This window comes from Orcinus orca, unplaced genomic scaffold, assembly GCF_937001465.1.
Source record: "Orcinus orca unplaced genomic scaffold, mOrcOrc1.1 scaffold_63, whole genome shotgun sequence".
NCBI classification, from domain to species: Eukaryota; Metazoa; Chordata; class Mammalia; order Artiodactyla; family Delphinidae; genus Orcinus; species Orcinus orca.
This window is the reverse complement of record NW_026043764.1, coordinates 264667-285885: the sequence shown is the minus strand read 5'-3', so window position 1 is coordinate 285885 and position 21219 is coordinate 264667. Positions and strand designations below refer to the sequence as shown.

At 43.4% G+C, this 21219-nt stretch overlaps 1 long non-coding RNA gene across 1 annotated transcript in view; it reads left to right on the top strand.

Moving 5' to 3' along the window:
• Positions 1–297: 297 nt before the first annotated feature.
• Positions 298–21219, top strand: part of LOC125963192 (uncharacterized) — a 275490-nt gene continuing 254568 nt past the window's right edge. The window contains exons 1-4 of the long non-coding RNA XR_007475008.1: positions 298–332; positions 11301–11386; positions 14459–14544; positions 20774–20859. This is a non-coding gene — a long non-coding RNA (uncharacterized LOC125963192). The remainder of the gene's footprint in view (positions 333–11300; positions 11387–14458; positions 14545–20773; positions 20860–21219) is intronic.

Below are 21219 nucleotides of genomic sequence, written 5' to 3'. Positions count from 1 at the left end.
ATTTCGTTGAGCAAGGAGTAGCTCTTGTCTATTACATGTTTGGCTTAAGGAACTTTATCTGTGCTCATTTCAATCTCTGGTTTTATGCAGCACCGCAACTCACCTTTCCCCTTAAGCAAGCATAAGTTGGTTTTCTACATTTGAGACACTCTTCTGTTTTTTAATCCAGTTCCTGTGTAGCCAAGTTTCCATTCCGTGTATTACTGATATCTTATGATGTTTCTTTTTCTGTGTGACTTATTTCAGTTAGATTCATCATACCTGAATCCACTCATTATGCTGCTACGGGCCTGATGACATAGATTTCATTGCTGAGTGATACTGCATTGTACGTAAGTACCACACCTTCTTTATCCATTTTTCACTTTCTGCGATATTGAACTTGTACCGTAAACGAGGTTCTTGTAAACAGAGCTCTCCCAAACTTTGGGGTGGCTGTGTCTTTTTGATTTTAATTTCCCTAAACTATAGGACCATAAGTGGAAGTGCCCTAAGCTCTGTTGCTTTGTTTTTTAGATGTTTCAGGAAACACCATACAGTTCTCCCGAGTGGCTGTTGGCAATTTACATCCCGCCCATCAGCATAACAAGGCTCCCAGTTCTCCATGGCCTGTCCTGCCTTTCTGGATTTTACACTTTTTTCAGATGGCCCTTTTGACCGGGGGGAAGTGAGACTTCATTGTAGTGCAGATTTCCTTTGCAAGCTTGCTTGGTTGGCCAAAAAGTGCATATGCGTTTTTTCCTGAATATATTCAGGAAAAAACGCATACGCCCTTTTAGGCCAAGTGCATCATTGTCGACATTCTGCCTCTTTTCCTATGCTTTAAATGCAATTCCAGTCTACCTCCTGAAATCGGTGTCCTGCAATTCTGCCCCGCTTTCAAGTCCTCTTGGCAGCCTTACTTCAGTATATTTTTGGACGATAGCTTTCATTTATAACTCTGCAGGTTTTTGTATTACAGTGCCCCTGAGCTCCTTTCTTCAACTCGCTTTCTTGTGAGCTGGCCGCAACACCGCAGGATTGCTTCAGGCCCTAATCTGGTTCCAGCACGGCATGCTGAGCCTTTGGTTAATTCCTCTTCCTGGTGGGAAATGAGAGTTAAATTTGCCCGTCCAGACACCTCCAGCTAGTTTCTCATTGGTCCTCCCTATTCCTGTTCATCTTCCGCAGAAATTGCAAACTGGGCCAAACTGGAAGTTAAAGGCACTGACTCTCCAAGTCGGGAGAGTGTTACTAAAGCATCTGGAATGTTGCACCCGAGTACCAGGGGACGAGAACTGAGACATATTTGAACACGTCTCCCGATCACATGGTTGATCATACTCTGGGTTCCACATGCATGTTTTAGCTGAAGGAAGAATCCCTTAAACCTGGAGAGTTGAGACCCGTGGAATGGGTACTATGCAATATGACTTCAAAGGGTCTTCATTTGCTCACCGAACCTCTCCAATCCTATCACTGCTGCGTTTATGCCCCTGTACACATGCTTGATTCTATTTCGGAGACATAGCAATCCATAGGTTTTCAGATACTTACTAGTCAGGTACATTCTTAGGCGTTTAATATGGGGTGTTGAGTCCATTTCGTTGAGCAAGGAGTACTTCTTGTCTATTACGTATTTGGCTTAAGGAACTTTATCTGTGCTCATTTCAATCTCTGGTTTTATGCAGCACCCCAACTCACCTTTCCCCTTAAGCAAGCATAAGTTGGTTTTCTAAATTTGAGACCCTGTTCTGTTTTGTAATCCAGTTCCTGTGTAGCCAAGTTTACATTCCGTGTATTAGTGATATCTTATGATGTTTCTTTTCTGTGTGACTTATTTCAGTTAGAATCATCATACCTGAATCCACTCATTATGCTGCTACGGGCCTGATGACATAGATTTCATTGCTGCGTGATATTGCATTGTACGTAAGTACCACAAATTCTTTATCCATTTTTCACTTTCTGCGATATTGTACTTGCACCGTAAACGAGGTTCTTGTAAACAGGCCGTCGCAAACTTTGGGGTGGCTGTGTCTTTTTGATTTTAATTTCCCTAAGCTATAGGACCATAAGTGGAAGTGCCCTAGACTCTGTTGCTTTGTTTTTTAGATGTTTCAGGAAACACCATACACTTCTCCCGAGTGGCTGTTGGCAATTTACATCCCGCCCATCAGCATAACAAGGCTCCCAGTTCTCCATGGCCTGTCCTGCCTTTCTGGATTTTACACTTTTTTCAGATGGCCCTTTGGACCGGGGGGAAGTGAGACTTCATTGTAGTGCAGATTTCCTTTGCAAGCTTGCTTGGTTGGCCAAAAAGGGCGTATTCGTTTTTTCCTGAATATATTCAGGAAAAAACGCATACGCCCTTTTTACCCAAGTGCATCATTGTCCACTTTTTGCCTCTTTTCCTATGCGTTAAATGCAATTCCAGTCTACCTACTGAAATTGGTTTCCTGCAATTCTGCCCCGCTTTCAAGTCCTCTTGGCAGTCTTACTTCAGTATATTTTTGGATGATAGCTGTCATTTATAACTCTGCAGGTTTGTGAATTACAGTGCCCCTGAGCTCCTTTCTTCAACTCGCTTTCTTGTGAGCTGGCCGTAACACCGCAAGATTGCTTCAGGTCCTAATATGGTTCCGGCACGGCACGCTGAACCTTTGGTTAATTCCTCTTACTGGTGGGAAATGAGAGATAAATTTGCTCGTCCAGACACCTCCAGCTAGTCTCTCATTGATTCTCCCTATTCCTGTTCATCTTCCACAGAAATTGCAAACTGGGCCAAACAGGAGGTTAAAGGCACTGACTCTCCAAGTCGGGGGAGTGTTAGTAAAGCATCTGGAATGTTGCACCCGAGTACCAGGGGAGGAAAACTGAGGCACATTTGAACACGTCTCCCGATCACATGGTTGATCATACTCTGGGTTCCACATGCATGTTTTAGCTGAAGGAAGAATCCCTTAAACCTGGAGAGTTGAGACCCGTGGAATGGGTACCATGCAATATGACTTCAAAGGGTCTTCATTGGCTCACTGAACCTCTCCAATCCTATCACTGCTGCGTTTATGCCCCTGTACACACACTTGATTCTCTTTTGGAGACATAGCAATCCATAGGTTTTAAGATACTTACTAGTCAGGTACATTCTTAGGCGTTTAATATGGGGTGTTGAGTCCATTTCGTTGAGCAAGGAGTAGCTCTTGTCTATTACATATTTGGCTTAAGGAATTTTATCTGTGCTCATTTCAATCTCTGGTTTTATGCAGCACCGCAACTCACCTTTCCCCTTAAGCAAGCATAAGTTGGTTTTCTACATTTGAGACACTCTTCTGTTTTTTACTCCAGTTCCTGTGTAGCCAAGTTTCCATTCCATATATTACGGATATCTTATGATGTTTCTTTTCTGTGTGACTTATTTCAGTTAGAATCATCATACCTGAATCCACTCATTATGCTGCTACGGGCCTGATGACATAGATTTCATTGCTGCGTGATATTGCATTGTACGTAAGTACCACAAATTCTTTATCCATTTTTCACTTTCTGCGATATTGTACTTGCACCGTAAACGAGGTTCTTGTAAACAGGCCGTCGCAAACTTTGGGGTGGCTGTGTCTTTTTGATTTTAATTTCCCTAAGCTATAGGACCATAAGTGGAAGTGCCCTAGACTCTGTTGCTTTGTTTTTTAGATGTTTCAGGAAACACCATACACTTCTCCCGAGTGGCTGTTGGCAATTTACATCCCGCCCATCAGCATAACAAGGCTCCCAGTTCTCCATGGCCTGTCCTGCCTTTCTGGATTTTACACTTTTTTCAGATGGCCCTTTGGACCGGGGGGAAGTGAGACTTCATTGTAGTGCAGATTTCCTTTGCAAGCTTGCTTGGTTGGCCAAAAAGGGCGTATTCGTTTTTTCCTGAATATATTCAGGAAAAAACGCATACGCCCTTTTTACCCAAGTGCATCATTGTCCACTTTTTGCCTCTTTTCCTATGCGTTAAATGCAATTCCAGTCTACCTACTGAAATTGGTTTCCTGCAATTCTGCCCCGCTTTCAAGTCCTCTTGGCAGTCTTACTTCAGTATATTTTTGGATGATAGCTGTCATTTATAACTCTGCAGGTTTGTGAATTACAGTGCCCCTGAGCTCCTTTCTTCAACTCGCTTTCTTGTGAGCTGGCCGTAACACCGCAAGATTGCTTCAGGTCCTAATATGGTTCCGGCACGGCACGCTGAACCTTTGGTTAATTCCTCTTACTGGTGGGAAATGAGAGATAAATTTGCTCGTCCAGACACCTCCAGCTAGTCTCTCATTGATTCTCCCTATTCCTGTTCATCTTCCACAGAAATTGCAAACTGGGCCAAACAGGAGGTTAAAGGCACTGACTCTCCAAGTCGGGGGAGTGTTAGTAAAGCATCTGGAATGTTGCACCCGAGTACCAGGGGAGGAAAACTGAGGCACATTTGAACACGTCTCCCGATCACATGGTTGATCATACTCTGGGTTCCACATGCATGTTTTAGCTGAAGGAAGAATCCCTTAAACCTGGAGAGTTGAGACCCGTGGAATGGGTACCATGCAATATGACTTCAAAGGGTCTTCATTGGCTCACTGAACCTCTCCAATCCTATCACTGCTGCGTTTATGCCCCTGTACACACACTTGATTCTCTTTTGGAGACATAGCAATCCATAGGTTTTAAGATACTTACTAGTCAGGTACATTCTTAGGCGTTTAATATGGGGTGTTGAGTCCATTTCGTTGAGCAAGGAGTAGCTCTTGTCTATTACATATTTGGCTTAAGGAATTTTATCTGTGCTCATTTCAATCTCTGGTTTTATGCAGCACCGCAACTCACCTTTCCCCTTAAGCAAGCATAAGTTGGTTTTCTACATTTGAGACACTCTTCTGTTTTTTACTCCAGTTCCTGTGTAGCCAAGTTTCCATTCCATATATTACGGATATCTTATGATGTTTCTTTTTCTGTGTGACTTATTTCAGTTAGATTCATCATACCTGAATCCACTCATTATGCTGCTACAGGCCTGATGACATAGATTTCATTGCTGAGTGATATTGCATTGTACGTAAGTACCACAACTTCTTTATCCATTTTTCACTTTCTGCGATATTGAACTTGTACCGTAAACGAGGTTCTTGTAAACACAGCCATCCCAAACTTTGGGGTGGCTGTGTCTTTTTGATTTTAATTTCCCTAAGCTATAGGACCATAAGTGGAATTGCCCTAGGCTGTGTTGCTTTGTTTTTTAGATGTTTCAGGAAACACCATACACTTCTCCCTAGTGGCTGTTGGCAATTTACATCCCGCCCATCAGCATAACAAGGCTCCCAGTTCTCCATGGCCTGTCCTGCCTTTCTGGATTTTACACTTTTTTCAGATGGCCCTTTTGACCGGGGGGAAGTGAGACTTCATTGTAGTGCAGATTTCCTTTGCAAGCTTGCTTGGTTGGCCAAAAAGGGCGTATGCGTTTTTTCCTGAATATATTCAGGAAAAAACGCATACGCCCTTTTTGGCCAAGTGCATCATTGTCGACGTTCTGCCTCTTTTCCTATGCTTTAAATGCAATTCCAGTCTACCTCCTGAAATCGGTTTCCTGCAATTCTGGCCCGCTTTCAAGTCCTCTTGGCAGCCTTACTTCAGTATATTTTTGGACGATAGCTGTCATTTATAACTCTGCACGTTTGTGAATTACAGTGCCCCTGAGCTCCTTTCTTCAACTTCTTTCTTGTGAGCTGGCCGCAACACCGCAGGATTGCTTCAGGCCCTAATCTGGTTCCGGCACGGCATGCTGAGCCTTTGGTTAATTCCACTTCCTGGTGGGAAATGAGAGTTAAATTTGCCCGTCCAGACACCTCCAGCTAGTCTCTCATTTGTTCTCCCTATTCCTGTTCATCTTCCACAGAAATTGCAAACTGGGCCAAACAGGAGGTTAAAGGCACTGACTCTCTAAGTCGGGAGAGTGTTAGTAAAGCGTCTGGAATGTTGCACCCGAGTACCACGGGTCGAAAACTGAGACATATTGGAACACGTCTCCCGATCACATGGTTGATGATACTCTGGGTTCCACATGCATGTTTTAGCTGAAGGAAGAATCCCTTAAACCTGGAGAGTTGAGACCCGTGGAATGGGTACCATGCAATATGACTTCAAAGGGTCTTCATTTGCTCACCGAACCTCTCCAATCCTATCACTGCTGCGTTTATGCCCCTGTACACACGCTTGATTCTCTTTGGGAGACATAGCAATCCATAGGTTTTAAGATACTTACTAGTCAGGTACATTCTTAGGCGTTTAATATGGGGTGTTGAGTCCATTTCGTTGAGCAAGGAGTAGCTCTTGTCTATTACATATTTGGCTTAAGGAACTTTAACTGCGCTCACTTCAATCTCTGGTTTTATGCAGCACCCCAACTCACCTTTCCCCTTAAGCAAGCATAAGTTGGTTTTCTACATTTGAGACACTGTTCTGGTTTGTAATCCAGTTCCTGTGTAGCCAAGTTTACATTCCTTGTATTAGTGATATCTTATGATGTTTCTTTTACTGTGTGACTTATTTCAGTTAGAATCATCATACCTGAATCCACTCATTATGCTGCTACGGGCCTGATGACATAGATTTCATTCCTGAGTGATATTGCATTGTACGTAAGTACCACAACTTCTTTATCCATTTTTCGCTTTATGCGATATTGAACTTGTACTGTAAATGAGGTTCTTGTCAACAGAGCCATCCCAAACTTTGGGGTGGCTGTGTCTTTTTGATTTTAATTTCCCTAAGCTATAGGACCATAAGTGGAAGTGCCCTAGGCTCTGTTGCTTTGTTTTTTAGATGTTTCAGGAAACAACATACACTTCTCCCGAGTGGCTGTTGGCAATTTACATCCCGCCCATCAGCATAACAAGGCTCCCAGTTCTCCATGGCCTGTCCTGCCTTTCTGGATTTTACACTTTTTTCAGATGGCCCTTTTGACCGGGGGGAAGTGAGACTTCATTGTAGTGCAGATTTCCTTTGCAAGCTTGCTTGGTTGGCCAAAAAGGGCGTATTAGTTTTTTCCTGAATATATTCAGGAAAAAACGCATACGCCCTTTTTACCCAAGTGCATCATTGTCCACTTTTTGCCTCTTTTCCTATGCGTTAAATGCAATTCCAGTCTACCTACTGAAATTGGTTTCCTGCAATTCTGCCCCGCTTTCAAGTCCTCTTGGCAGCCTTACTTCAGTATATTTTTGGATGATAGCTGTCATTTATAACTCTGCAGGTTTGTGAATTACAGTGCCCCTGAGCTCCTTTCTTCAACTCGCTTTCTTGTGAGCTGGCCGTAACACCGCAGGTTTGCTTCAGGTCGTAATCTGCTTCCGGCACGGCACGCTGAACCTTTGGTTAATTCCTCTTACTGGTGGGAAATGAGAGATAAATTTGCTCGTCCAGACACCTCCAGCTAGTCTCTCATTGATTCTCCCTATTCCTGTTCATCTTCCACAGAAATTGCAAACTGGGCCAAACAGGAGGTTAAAGGCACTGACTCTCCAAGTCGGGGGAGTGTTAGTAAAGCATCTGGAATGTTGCACCCGAGTACCAGGGGAGGAAAACTGAGGCACATTTGAACACGTCTCCCGATCACATGGTTGATCATACTCTGGGTTCCACATGCATGTTTTAGCTGAAGGAAGAATCCCTTAAACCTGGAGAGTTGAGACCCGTGGAATGGGTACCATGCAATATGACTTCAAAGGGTCTTCATTTGCTCACTGAACCTCTCCAATCCTATCACTGCTGCGTTTATGCCCCTGTACACACACTTGATTCTCTTTTGGAGACATAGCAATCCATAGGTTTTAAGATACTTACTAGTCAGGTACATTCTTAGGCGTTTAATATGGGGTGTTGAGTCCATTTCGTTGAGCAAGGAGTAGCTCTTGTCTATTACATATTTGGCTTAAGGAATTTTATCTGTGCTCATTTCAATCTCTGGTTTTATGCAGCACCGCAACTCACCTTTCCCCTTAAGCAAGCATAAGTTGGTTTTCTACATTTGAGATACTCTTCTGTTTTTTACTTCAGTTCCTGTGTAGCCAAGTTTCCATTCCATATATTACTGATATCTTATGATGTTTCTTTTTCTGTGTGACTTTTTTCATTTAGATTCATCATACCTGAATCCACTCATTATGCTGCTACGGGCCTGATGACATAGATTTCATTGCTGAGTGATATTGCATTGTACGTAAGTACCACAACTTCTTTATCCATTTTTCACTTTCTGCGATATTGAACTTGTACCGTAAACGAGGTTCTTGTAAACAGAGCCATCCCAAACTTTGGGGTGGTTGTGTCTTTTTGATTTTAATTTCCCTAAGCTATAGGACCATAAGTGGAATTGCCCTAGGCTGTGTTGCTTTGTTTTTTAGATGATTCAGGAAACACCATACACTTATCCCTAGTGGCTGTTGGCAATTTACATCCCGCCCATCAGCATAACAAGGCTCCCAGTTCTCCATGGCCTGTCCTGCCTTTCTGGATTTTACACTTTTTTCAGATGGCCCTTTTGACCGGGGGGAAGTGAGACTTCATTGTAGTGCAGATTTCCTTTGCAAGCTTGCTTGGTTGGCCAAAAAGGGCGTATGCGTTTTTTCCTGAATATATTCAGGAAAAAACGCATACGTCCTTTTTGGCCAAGTGAATCATTGTCGACGTTCTGCCTCTTTTCCTATGCTTTAAATGCAATTCCAGTCTACGTCCTGAAATCGGTTTCCTGCAATTCTGGCCCGCTTTCAAGTCCTCTTGGCAGCCTTACTTCAGTATATTTTTGGACGATAGCTGTCATTTATAACTCTGCACGTTTGTGAATTACAGTGCCCCTGAGCTCCTTTCTTCAACTCGCTTTCTTGTGAGCTGGCCGCAACACCGCAGGATTGCTTCAGGCCCTAATCTGGTTCCGGCACGGCATGCTGAGCCTTTGGTTAATTCCACTTCCTGGTGGGAAATGAGAGTTAAATTTGCCCGTCCAGACACCTCCAGCTAGTCTCTCATTGGTTCTCCCTATTCCTGTTCATCTTACACAGAAATTGCAAACTGGGCCAAACAGGAGGTTAAAGGCACTGACTCTCTAAGTCGGGAGAGTGTTAGTTAAGCGTCTGGAATGTTGCACCCGAGTACCAGGGGTCGAAAACTGAGACATATTTGAACACGTCTCCCGATCACATGGTTCATGATACTCTGGGTTCCACATGCATGTTTTAGCTGAAGGAAGAATCCCTTAAACCTGGAGAGTTGAGACCCGTGGAATGGGTACCATGGAATATGACTTCAAAGGGTCTTCATTTGCTCACCGAACCTCTCCAATCCTATCACTGCTGCATTTATGCCCCTGTACACACGCTTGATTCTCTTTCAGAGACATAGCAATCCATAGGTTTTAAGATACTTACTAGTCAGGTACATTCTTAGGCGTTTAATATGGGGTGTTGAGTCCACTTCGTTGAGCAAGGAGTAGCTCTTGTCTATTACATGTTTGGCTTAAGGAACTTTATCTGTGCTCATTTCAATCTCTGGTTTTATGCAGCACCCGAATTCACCTTTCCCCTTAAGCAAGCATAAGTTGGTTTTCTACATTTGAGACACTCTTCTGTTTTTTAATCCAGTTCCTGTGTAGCCAAGTTTCCATTCCATGTATTACTGATATCTTATGATGTTTCTTTTTCTGTGTGACTTATTTCAGTTAGAATCATCATACCTGAATCCACTCATAATGCTGGTACGGGCCTGATGACATAGATTTCATTGCTGAGTGATATTGCATTGTACGTAAGTACCACAAATTCTTTATCCATTTTTCACTTTCTGCGATATTGTACTTGCACCGTAAACGAGGTTCTTGTAAACAGAGCCGTCCCAAACTTTGGGGTGGCTGTGTCTTTTTGATTTTAATTTCCCTAAGCTATAGGACCATAAGTGGAAGTGCCCTAGGCTCTGTTGCTTTGTTTTTTAGATGTTTCAGGAAACACCATACACTTCTCCCGAGTGGCTGTTGGCAATTTACATCCCGCCCATCAGCATAACAAGGCTCCCATTTCTCCATGGCCTGTCCTGCCTTTCTGGATTTTACACTTGTTTCAGATGGCCCTTTGGACCGGGGGGAAGTGAGACTTCATTGTAGTGCAGATTTCCTTTGCAAGCTTGCTTGGTTGGCCAAAAAGGGCGTATTCGTTTTTTCCTGAATATATTCAGGAAAAAACGCATACGCCCTTTTTGCCCAAGTGCATCATTGTCCACGTTCTGCCTCTTTTCATATGCGTTAAATGCAATTCCAGTCTACCTACTGAAATTGGTTTCCTGCAATTCTGCCCCGCTTTCAAGTCCTCTTGGCAGCCTTACTTCAGTATATTTTTGGATGATAGCTGTCATTTATAACTCTGCAAGTTTGTGAATTACAGTGCCCCTGAGCTCCTTTCTTCAACTCGCTTTCTTGTGAGCTGGCCGTAACACCGCAAGATTGCTTCAGGTCCTAATCTGGTTGCGGCACGGCACGCTGAACCTTTGGTTAATTCCTCTTACTGGTGGGAAATGAGAGATAAATTTGCTCGTCCAGACACCTCCAGCTAGTCTCTCATTGATTCTCCCTATTCCTGTTCATCTTCCACAGAAATTGCAAACTGGGCCAAACAGGAGGTTAAAGGCACTGACTCTCCACGTCGGAGAGTGTTAGTAAAGCGTCTGGAATGTTGCACCCGAGTACCAGGGGACAAGAACTGAGACATATTTGAACACGTCTCCCGATCACATGGTTGATCATACTCTGGGTTCCACATGCATGTTTTAGCTGAAGGAAGAATCCCTTAAACCTGGAGAGTTGAGACCCGTGGAATGGGTACCATGCAATATGACTTCCAAGGGTCTTCATTTGCTCACTGAACCTCTCCAATCCTATCACTGCTGCGTTTATGCCCCTGTACACACACTTGATTCTCTTTTGGAGACATCGCAATCCATAGGTTTTAAGATACTTACTAGTCAGGTACATTCTTAGGCGTTTAATATGGGGTGTTGAGTCCATTTCGTTGAGCAAGGAGTAGCTCTTGTCTATTACATATTTGGCTTAAGGAACTTTATCTGTGCTCATTTCAATCTCTGGTTTTATGCAGCACCGCAACTCACCTTTCCCCTTAAGCAAGCATAAGTTGGTTTTCTACATTTGAGACACTCTTCTGTTTTTTAATCCAGTTCCTGTGTAGCCAAGTTTCCATTCCGTGTATTACTGATATCTTATGATGTTTCTTTTTCTGTGTGACTTATTTCAGTTAGATTCATCATACCTGAATCCACTCATTATGCTGCTACGGGCCTGATGACATAGATTTCATTGCTGAGTGATACTGCATTGTACGTAAGTACCACACCTTCTTTATCCATTTTTCACTTTCTGCGATATTGAACTTGTAACGTAAACGAGGTTCTTGTAAAGAGAGCCGTCCCAAACATTGGGGTGGCTGTGTCTTTTTGATTTTAATTTCCCTAAGCTATAGGACCATAAGTGGAAGTGCCCTAGGCTCTGTTGCTTTGTTTTTTAGATGTTTCAGGAAACACCATACAGTTCTCCCGAGTGGCTGTTGGCAATTTACATCCCGCCCATCAGCATAACAAGGCTCCCAGTTCTCCATGGCCTGTCCTGCCTTTCTGGATTTTACACTTTTTTCAGATGGCCCTTTTGACCGGGGGGAAGTGAGACTTCATTGTAGTGCAGATTTCCTTTGCAAGCTTGCTTGGTTGGCCAAAAAGTGCATATGCGTTTTTTCCTGAATATATTCAGGAAAAAACGCATACGCCCTTTTAGGCCAAGTGCATCATTGTCGACATTCTGCCTCTTTTCCTATGCTTTAAATGCAATTCCAGTCTACCTCCTGAAATCGGTGTCCTGCAATTCTGCCCCGCTTTCAAGTCCTCTTGGCAGCCTTACTTCAGTATATTATTGGACGATAGCTTTCATTTATAACTCTGCAGGTTTTTGTATTACAGTGCCCCTGAGCTCCTTTCTTCAACTCGCTTTCTTGTGAGCTGGCCGCAACACCGCAGGATTGCTTCAGGCCCTAATCTGGTTCCAGCACGGCATGCTGAGCCTTTGGTTAATTCCTCTTCCTGGTGGGAAATGAGAGTTAAATTTGCCCGTCCAGACACCTCCAGCTAGTTTCTCATTGGTCCTCAGTATTCCTGTTCATCTTCCGCAGAAATTGCAAACTGGGCCAAACAGGAAGTTAAAGGCACTGACTCTCCAAGTCGGGAGAGTGTTACTAAAGCATCTGGAATGTTGCACCCGAGTACCAGGGGACGAGAACTGAGACATATTTGAACACGTCTCCCGATCACATGGTTGATCATACTCTGGGTTCCACATGCATGTTTTAGCTGAAGGAAGAATCCCTTAAACCTGGAGAGTTGAGACCCGTGGAATGGGTACTATGCAATATGACTTCAAAGGGTCTTCATTTGCTCACCGAACCTCTCCAATCCTATCACTGCTGCGTTTATGCCCCTGTACACATGCTTGATTCTATTTCGGAGACATAGCAATCCATAGGTTTTCAGATACTTACTAGTCAGGTACATTCTTAGGCGTTTAATATGGGGTGTTGAGTCCATTTCGTTGAGCAAGGAGTACTTCTTGTCTATTACGTATTTGGCTTAAGGAACTTTATCTGTGCTCATTTCAATCTCTGGTTTTATGCAGCACCCCAACTCACCTTTCCCCTTAAGCAAGCATAAGTTGGTTTTCTAAATTTGAGACCCTGTTCTGTTTTGTAATCCAGTTCCTGTGTAGCCAAGTTTACATTCCGTGTATTAGTGATATCTTATGATGTTTCTTTTCTGTGTGACTTATTTCAGTTAGAATCATCATACCTGAATCCACTCATTATGCTGCTACGGGCCTGATGACATAGATTTCATTGCTGCGTGATATTGCATTGTACGTAAGTACCACAAATTCTTTATCCATTTTTCACTTTCTGCGATATTGTACTTGCACCGTAAACGAGGTTCTTGTAAACAGGCCGTCGCAAACTTTGGGGTGGCTGTGTCTTTTTGATTTTAATTTCCCTAAGCTATAGGACCATAAGTGGAAGTGCCCTAGACTCTGTTGCTTTGTTTTTTAGATGTTTCAGGAAACACCATACACTTCTCCCGAGTGGCTGTTGGCAATTTACATCCCGCCCATCAGCATAACAAGGCTCCCAGTTCTCCATGGCCTGTCCTGCCTTTCTGGATTTTACACTTTTTTCAGATGGCCCTTTGGACCGGGGGGAAGTGAGACTTCATTGTAGTGCAGATTTCCTTTGCAAGCTTGCTTGGTTGGCCAAAAAGGGCGTATTCGTTTTTTCCTGAATATATTCAGGAAAAAACGCATACGCCCTTTTTACCCAAGTGCATCATTGTCCACTTTTTGCCTCTTTTCCTATGCGTTAAATGCAATTCCAGTCTACCTACTGAAATTGGTTTCCTGCAATTCTGCCCCGCTTTCAAGTCCTCTTGGCAGTCTTACTTCAGTATATTTTTGGATGATAGCTGTCATTTATAACTCTGCAGGTTTGTGAATTACAGTGCCCCTGAGCTCCTTTCTTCAACTCGCTTTCTTGTGAGCTGGCCGTAACACCGCAAGATTGCTTCAGGTCCTAATATGGTTCCGGCACGGCACGCTGAACCTTTGGTTAATTCCTCTTACTGGTGGGAAATGAGAGATAAATTTGCTCGTCCAGACACCTCCAGCTAGTCTCTCATTGATTCTCCCTATTCCTGTTCATCTTCCACAGAAATTGCAAACTGGGCCAAACAGGAGGTTAAAGGCACTGACTCTCCAAGTCGGGGGAGTGTTAGTAAAGCATCTGGAATGTTGCACCCGAGTACCAGGGGAGGAAAACTGAGGCACATTTGAACACGTCTCCCGATCACATGGTTGATCATACTCTGGGTTCCACATGCATGTTTTAGCTGAAGGAAGAATCCCTTAAACCTGGAGAGTTGAGACCCGTGGAATGGGTACCATGCAATATGACTTCAAAGGGTCTTCATTGGCTCACTGAACCTCTCCAATCCTATCACTGCTGCGTTTATGCCCCTGTACACACACTTGATTCTCTTTTGGAGACATAGCAATCCATAGGTTTTAAGATACTTACTAGTCAGGTACATTCTTAGGCGTTTAATATGGGGTGTTGAGTCCATTTCGTTGAGCAAGGAGTAGCTCTTGTCTATTACATATTTGGCTTAAGGAATTTTATCTGTGCTCATTTCAATCTCTGGTTTTATGCAGCACCGCAACTCACCTTTCCCCTTAAGCAAGCATAAGTTGGTTTTCTACATTTGAGACACTCTTCTGTTTTTTACTCCAGTTCCTGTGTAGCCAAGTTTCCATTCCATATATTACGGATATCTTATGATGTTTCTTTTTCTGTGTGACTTATTTCAGTTAGATTCATCATACCTGAATCCACTCATTATGCTGCTACGGGCCTGATGACATAGATTTCATTGCTGAGTGATACTGCATTGTACGTAAGTACCACACCTTCTTTATCCATTTTTCACTTTCTGCGATATTGAACTTGTAACGTAAACGAGGTTCTTGTAAAGAGAGCCGTCCCAAACATTGGGGTGGCTGTGTCTTTTTGATTTTAATTTCCCTAAGCTATAGGACCATAAGTGGAAGTGCCCTAGGCTCTGTTGCTTTGTTTTTTAGATGTTTCAGGAAACACCATACAGTTCTCCCGAGTGGCTGTTGGCAATTTACATCCCGCCCATCAGCATAACAAGGCTCCCAGTTCTCCATGGCCTGTCCTGCCTTTCTGGATTTTACACTTTTTTCAGATGGCCCTTTTGACCGGGGGGAAGTGAGACTTCATTGTAGTGCAGATTTCCTTTGCAAGCTTGCTTGGTTGGCCAAAAAGTGCATATGCGTTTTTTCCTGAATATATTCAGGAAAAAACGCATACGCCCTTTTAGGCCAAGTGCATCATTGTCGACATTCTGCCTCTTTTCCTATGCTTTAAATGCAATTCCAGTCTACCTCCTGAAATCGGTGTCCTGCAATTCTGCCCCGCTTTCAAGTCCTCTTGGCAGCCTTACTTCAGTATATTATTGGACGATAGCTTTCATTTATAACTCTGCAGGTTTTTGTATTACAGTGCCCCTGAGCTCCTTTCTTCAACTCGCTTTCTTGTGAGCTGGCCGCAACACCGCAGGATTGCTTCAGGCCCTAATCTGGTTCCAGCACGGCATGCTGAGCCTTTGGTTAATTCCTCTTCCTGGTGGGAAATGAGAGTTAAATTTGCCCGTCCAGACACCTCCAGCTAGTTTCTCATTGGTCCTCAGTATTCCTGTTCATCTTCCGCAGAAATTGCAAACTGGGCCAAACAGGAAGTTAAAGGCACTGACTCTCCAAGTCGGGAGAGTGTTACTAAAGCATCTGGAATGTTGCACCCGAGTACCAGGGGACGAGAACTGAGACATATTTGAACACGTCTCCCGATCACATGGTTGATCATACTCTGGGTTCCACATGCATGTTTTAGCTGAAGGAAGAATCCCTTAAACCTGGAGAGTTGAGACCCGTGGAATGGGTACTATGCAATATGACTTCAAAGGGTCTTCATTTGCTCACCGAACCTCTCCAATCCTATCACTGCTGCGTTTATGCCCCTGTACACATGCTTGATTCTATTTCGGAGACATAGCAATCCATAGGTTTTCAGATACTTACTAGTCAGGTACATTCTTAGGCGTTTAATATGGGGTGTTGAGTCCATTTCGTTGAGCAAGGAGTACTTCTTGTCTATTACGTATTTGGCTTAAGGAACTTTATCTGTGCTCATTTCAATCTCTGGTTTTATGCAGCACCCCAACTCACCTTTCCCCTTAAGCAAGCATAAGTTGGTTTTCTAAATTTGAGACCCTGTTCTGTTTTGTAATCCAGTTCCTGTGTAGCCAAGTTTACATTCCGTGTATTAGTGATATCTTATGATGTTTCTTTTCTGTGTGACTTATTTCAGTTAGAATCATCATACCTGAATCCACTCATTATGCTGCTACGGGCCTGATGACATAGATTTCATTGCTGCGTGATATTGCATTGTACGTAAGTACCACAAATTCTTTATCCATTTTTCACTTTCTGCGATATTGTACTTGCACCGTAAACGAGGTTCTTGTAAACAGGCCGTCGCAAACTTTGGGGTGGCTGTGTCTTTTTGATTTTAATTTCCCTAAGCTATAGGACCATAAGTGGAAGTGCCCTAGACTCTGTTGCTTTGTTTTTTAGATGTTTCAGGAAACACCATACACTTCTCCCGAGTGGCTGTTGGCAATTTACATCCCGCCCATCAGCATAACAAGGCTCCCAGTTCTCCATGGCCTGTCCTGCCTTTCTGGATTTTACACTTTTTTCAGATGGCCCTTTGGACCGGGGGGAAGTGAGACTTCATTGTAGTGCAGATTTCCTTTGCAAGCTTGCTTGGTTGGCCAAAAAGGGCGTATTCGTTTTTTCCTGAATATATTCAGGAAAAAACGCATACGCCCTTTTTACCCAAGTGCATCATTGTCCACTTTTTGCCTCTTTTCCTATGCGTTAAATGCAATTCCAGTCTACCTACTGAAATTGGTTTCCTGCAATTCTGCCCCGCTTTCAAGTCCTCTTGGCAGTCTTACTTCAGTATATTTTTGGATGATAGCTGTCATTTATAACTCTGCAGGTTTGTGAATTACAGTGCCCCTGAGCTCCTTTCTTCAACTCGCTTTCTTGTGAGCTGGCCGTAACACCGCAAGATTGCTTCAGGTCCTAATATGGTTCCGGCACGGCACGCTGAACCTTTGGTTAATTCCTCTTACTGGTGGGAAATGAGAGATAAATTTGCTCGTCCAGACACCTCCAGCTAGTCTCTCATTGATTCTCCCTATTCCTGTTCATCTTCCACAGAAATTGCAAACTGGGCCAAACAGGAGGTTAAAGGCACTGACTCTCCAAGTCGGGGGAGTGTTAGTAAAGCATCTGGAATGTTGCACCCGAGTACCAGGGGAGGAAAACTGAGGCACATTTGAACACGTCTCCCGATCACATGGTTGATCATACTCTGGGTTCCACATGCATGTTTTAGCTGAAGGAAGAATCCCTTAAACCTGGAGAGTTGAGACCCGTGGAATGGGTACCATGCAATATGACTTCAAAGGGTCTTCATTGGCTCACTGAACCTCTCCAATCCTATCACTGCTGCGTTTATGCCCCTGTACACACACTTGATTCTCTTTTGGAGACATAGCAATCCATAGGTTTTAAGATACTTACTAGTCAGGTACATTCTTAGGCGTTTAATATGGGGTGTTGAGTCCATTTCGTTGAGCAAGGAGTAGCTCTTGTCTATTACATATTTGGCTTAAGGAATTTTATCTGTGCTCATTTCAATCTCTGGTTTTATGCAGCACCGCAACTCACCTTTCCCCTTAAGCAAGCATAAGTTGGTTTTCTACATTTGAGACACTCTTCTGTTTTTTACTCCAGTTCCTGTGTAGCCAAGTTTCCATTCCATATATTACGGATATCTTATGATGTTTCTTTTTCTGTGTGACTTATTTCAGTTAGATTCATCATACCTGAATCCACTCATTATGCTGCTACGGGCCTGATGACATAGATTTCATTGCTGAGTGATATTGCATTGTACGTAAGTACCACAACTTCTTTATCCATTTTTCACTTTCTGCGATATTGAACTTGTACCGTAAACGAGGTTCTTGTAAACACAGCCATCCCAAACTTTGGGGTGGCTGTGTCTTTTTGATTTTAATTTCCCTAAGCTATAGGACCATAAGTGGAATTGCCCTAGGCTGTGTTGCTTTGTTTTTTAGATGTTTCAGGAAACACCATACACTTCTCCCTAGTGGCTGTTGGCAATTTACATCCCGCCCATCAGCATAACAAGGCTCCCAGTTCTCCATGGCCTGTCCTGCCTTTCTGGATTTTACACTTTTTTCAGATGGCCCTTTTGACCGGGGGGAAGTGAGACTTCATTGTAGTGCAGATTTCCTTTGCAAGCTTGCTTGGTTGGCCAAAAAGGGCGTATGCTTTTTTTCCTGAATATATTCAGGAAAAAACGCATACGCCCTTTTTGGCCAAGTGCATCATTGTCGACGTTCTGCCTCTTTTCCTATGCTTTAAATGCAATTCCTGTCTACCTCCTGAAATCGGTTTCCTGCAATTCTGGCCCGCTTTCAAGTCCTCTTGACAGCCTTACTTCAGTATATTTTTGGACGATAGCTGTCATTTATAACTCTGCACGTTTGTGAATTACAGTGCCCCTGAGCTCCGTTCTTCAACTTCTTTCTTGTGAGCTGGCCGCAACACCGCAGGATTGCTTCAGGCCCTAATCTGGTTCCGGCACGGCATGCTGAGCCTTTGGTTAATTCCACTTCCTGGTGGGAAATGAGAGTTAAATTTGCCCGTCCAGACACCTCCAGCTAGTCTCTCATTTGTTCTCCCTATTCCTGTTCATCTTCCACAGAAATTGCAAACTGGGCCAAACAGGAGGTTAAAGGCACTGACTCTCTAAGTCGGGAGAGTGTTAGTAAAGCGTCTGGAATGTTGCACCCGAGTACCACGGGTCGAAAACTGAGACATATTGGAACACGTCTCCCGATCACATGGTTGATGATACTCTGGGTTCCACATGCATGTTTTAGCTGAAGGAAGAATCCCTTAAACCTGGAGAGTTGAGACCCGTGGAATGGGTACCATGCAATATGACTTCAAAGGGTCTTCATTTGCTCACCGAACCTCTCCAATCCTATCACTGCTGCGTTTATGCCCCTGTACACACGCTTGATTCTCTTTGGGAGACATAGCAATCCATAGGTTTTAAGATACTTACTAGTCAGGTACATTCTTAGGCGTTTAATATGGGGTGTTGAGTCCATTTCGTTGAGCAAGGAGTAGCTCTTGTCTATTACATATTTGGCTTAAGGAACTTTAACTGCGCTCACTTCAATCTCTGGTTTTATGCAGCACCCCAACTCACCTTTCCCCTTAAGCAAGCATAAGTTGGTTTTCTACATTTGAGACACTGTTCTGGTTTGTAATCCAGTTCCTGTGTAGCCAAGTTTACATTCCTTGTATTAGTGATATCTTATGATGTTTCTTTTACTGTGTGACTTATTTCAGTTAGAATCATCATACCTGAATCCACTCATTATGCTGCTACGGGCCTGATGACATAGATTTCATTGCTGAGTGATATTGCATTGTACCTAAGTACCACAACTTCTTTATCCATTTTTCGCTTTATGCGATATTGAACTTGTACTGTAAATGAGGTTCTTGTCAACAGAGCCGTCCCAAACTTTGGGGTGGCTGTGTCTTTTTGATTTTAATTTCCCTAAGCTATAGGACCATAAGTGGAAGTGCCCTAGGCTCTGTTGCTTTGTTTTTTAGATGTTTCAGGAAACACCATACACTTCTCCCGAGTGGCTGTTGGCAATTTACATCCCGCCCATCAGCATAACAAGGCTCCCAGTTCTCCATGGCCTGTCCTGCCTTTCTGGATTTTACACTTGTTTCAGATGGCCCTTTTGACCGGCGGGAAGTGAGACTTCATTGTAGTGCAGATTTCCTTTGCAAGCTTGCTTGGTTGGCCAAAAAGGGCGTATTAGTTTTTTCCTGAATATATTCAGGAAAAAACGCATACGCCCTTTTTGCCCAAGTGCATCATTGTCCACGTTCTGCCTCTTTTCCTATGCGTTAAATGCAATTCCAGTCTACCTACTGAAATTGGTTTCCTGCAATTCTGCCCCGCTTTCAAGTCCTCTTGGCAGCCTTATTCAGCATATTTTTGGATGATAGCTGTCATTTATAACTCTGCAGGTTTGTGAATTACAGTGCCCCTGAGCTCCTTTCTTCAACTCGCTTTCTTGTGAGCTGGCCGTAACACCGCAAGATTGCTTCAGGTCCTAATCTGGTTCCGGCACGGCACGCTGAACCTTTGGTTAATTCCTCTTACTGGTGGGAAATGAGAGATAAATTTGCTCGTCCAGACACCTCCAGCTAGTCTCTCATTGATTCTCCCTATTCCTGTTCATCTTCCACAGAAATTGCAAACTGGGCCAAACAGGAGGTTAAAGGCACTGACTCTCCACGTCGGAGAGTGTTAGTAAAGCGTCTGGAATGTTGCACCCGAGTACCAGGGGACAAGAACTGAGACATATTTGAACACGTCTCCCGATCACATGGTTGATCATACTCTGGGTTCCACATGCATGTTTTAGTTGAAGGAAGAATCCCTTAAACCTGGAGAGTTGAGACCCGTGGAATGGGTACCATGTAATATGACTTCAAAGGGTCTTCATTTGCTCACTGAACCTCTCCAATCCTATCACTGCTGCGTTTATGCCCCTGTACACACACTTGATTCTCTTTTGGAGACATAGCAATCCATAGGTTTTAAGATACTTACTAGTCAGGTACATTCTTAGGCGTTTAATATGGGGTGTTGAGTCCATTTCATTGAGCAAGGAGTAGCTCTTGTCTATTACATATTTGGCTTAAGGAACTTTATCTGTGCTCATTTCAATCTCTGGTTTTATGCAGCACCGCAACTCACCTTTACCCTTAAGCAAGCATAAGTTGGTTTTCTACATTTGAGACACTCTTCTGTTTTTTAATCCAGTTCCTGTGTAGCCAAGTTTCCATTCCGTGTATTACTGATATCTTATGATGTTTCTTTTTCTGTGTGACTTATTTCAGTTAGATTCATCATACCTGAATCCACTCATTATGCTGCTACGGGCCTGATGACATAGATTTCATTGCTGAGTGATACTGCATTGTACGTAAGTACCACACCTTCTTTATCCATTTTTCACTTTCTGCGATATTGAACTTGTAATGTAAACGAGGTTCTTGTAAAGAGAGCCGTCCCAAACATTGGGGTGGCTGTGTCTTTTTGATTTTAATTTCCCTAAGCTATAGGACCATAAGTGGAAGTGCCCTAGGCTCTGTTGCTTTGTTTTTTAGATGTTTCAGGAAACACCATACACTTCTCCCGAGTGGCTGTTGGCAATTTACATCCCACCCATCAGCATAACAAGGCTCCCAGTTCTCCATGGCCTGTCCTGCTTTTCTGGATTTTACACTTTTTTCAGATGGCCCTTTTGACCGGGGGGAAGTGAGACTTCATTGTAGTGCAGATT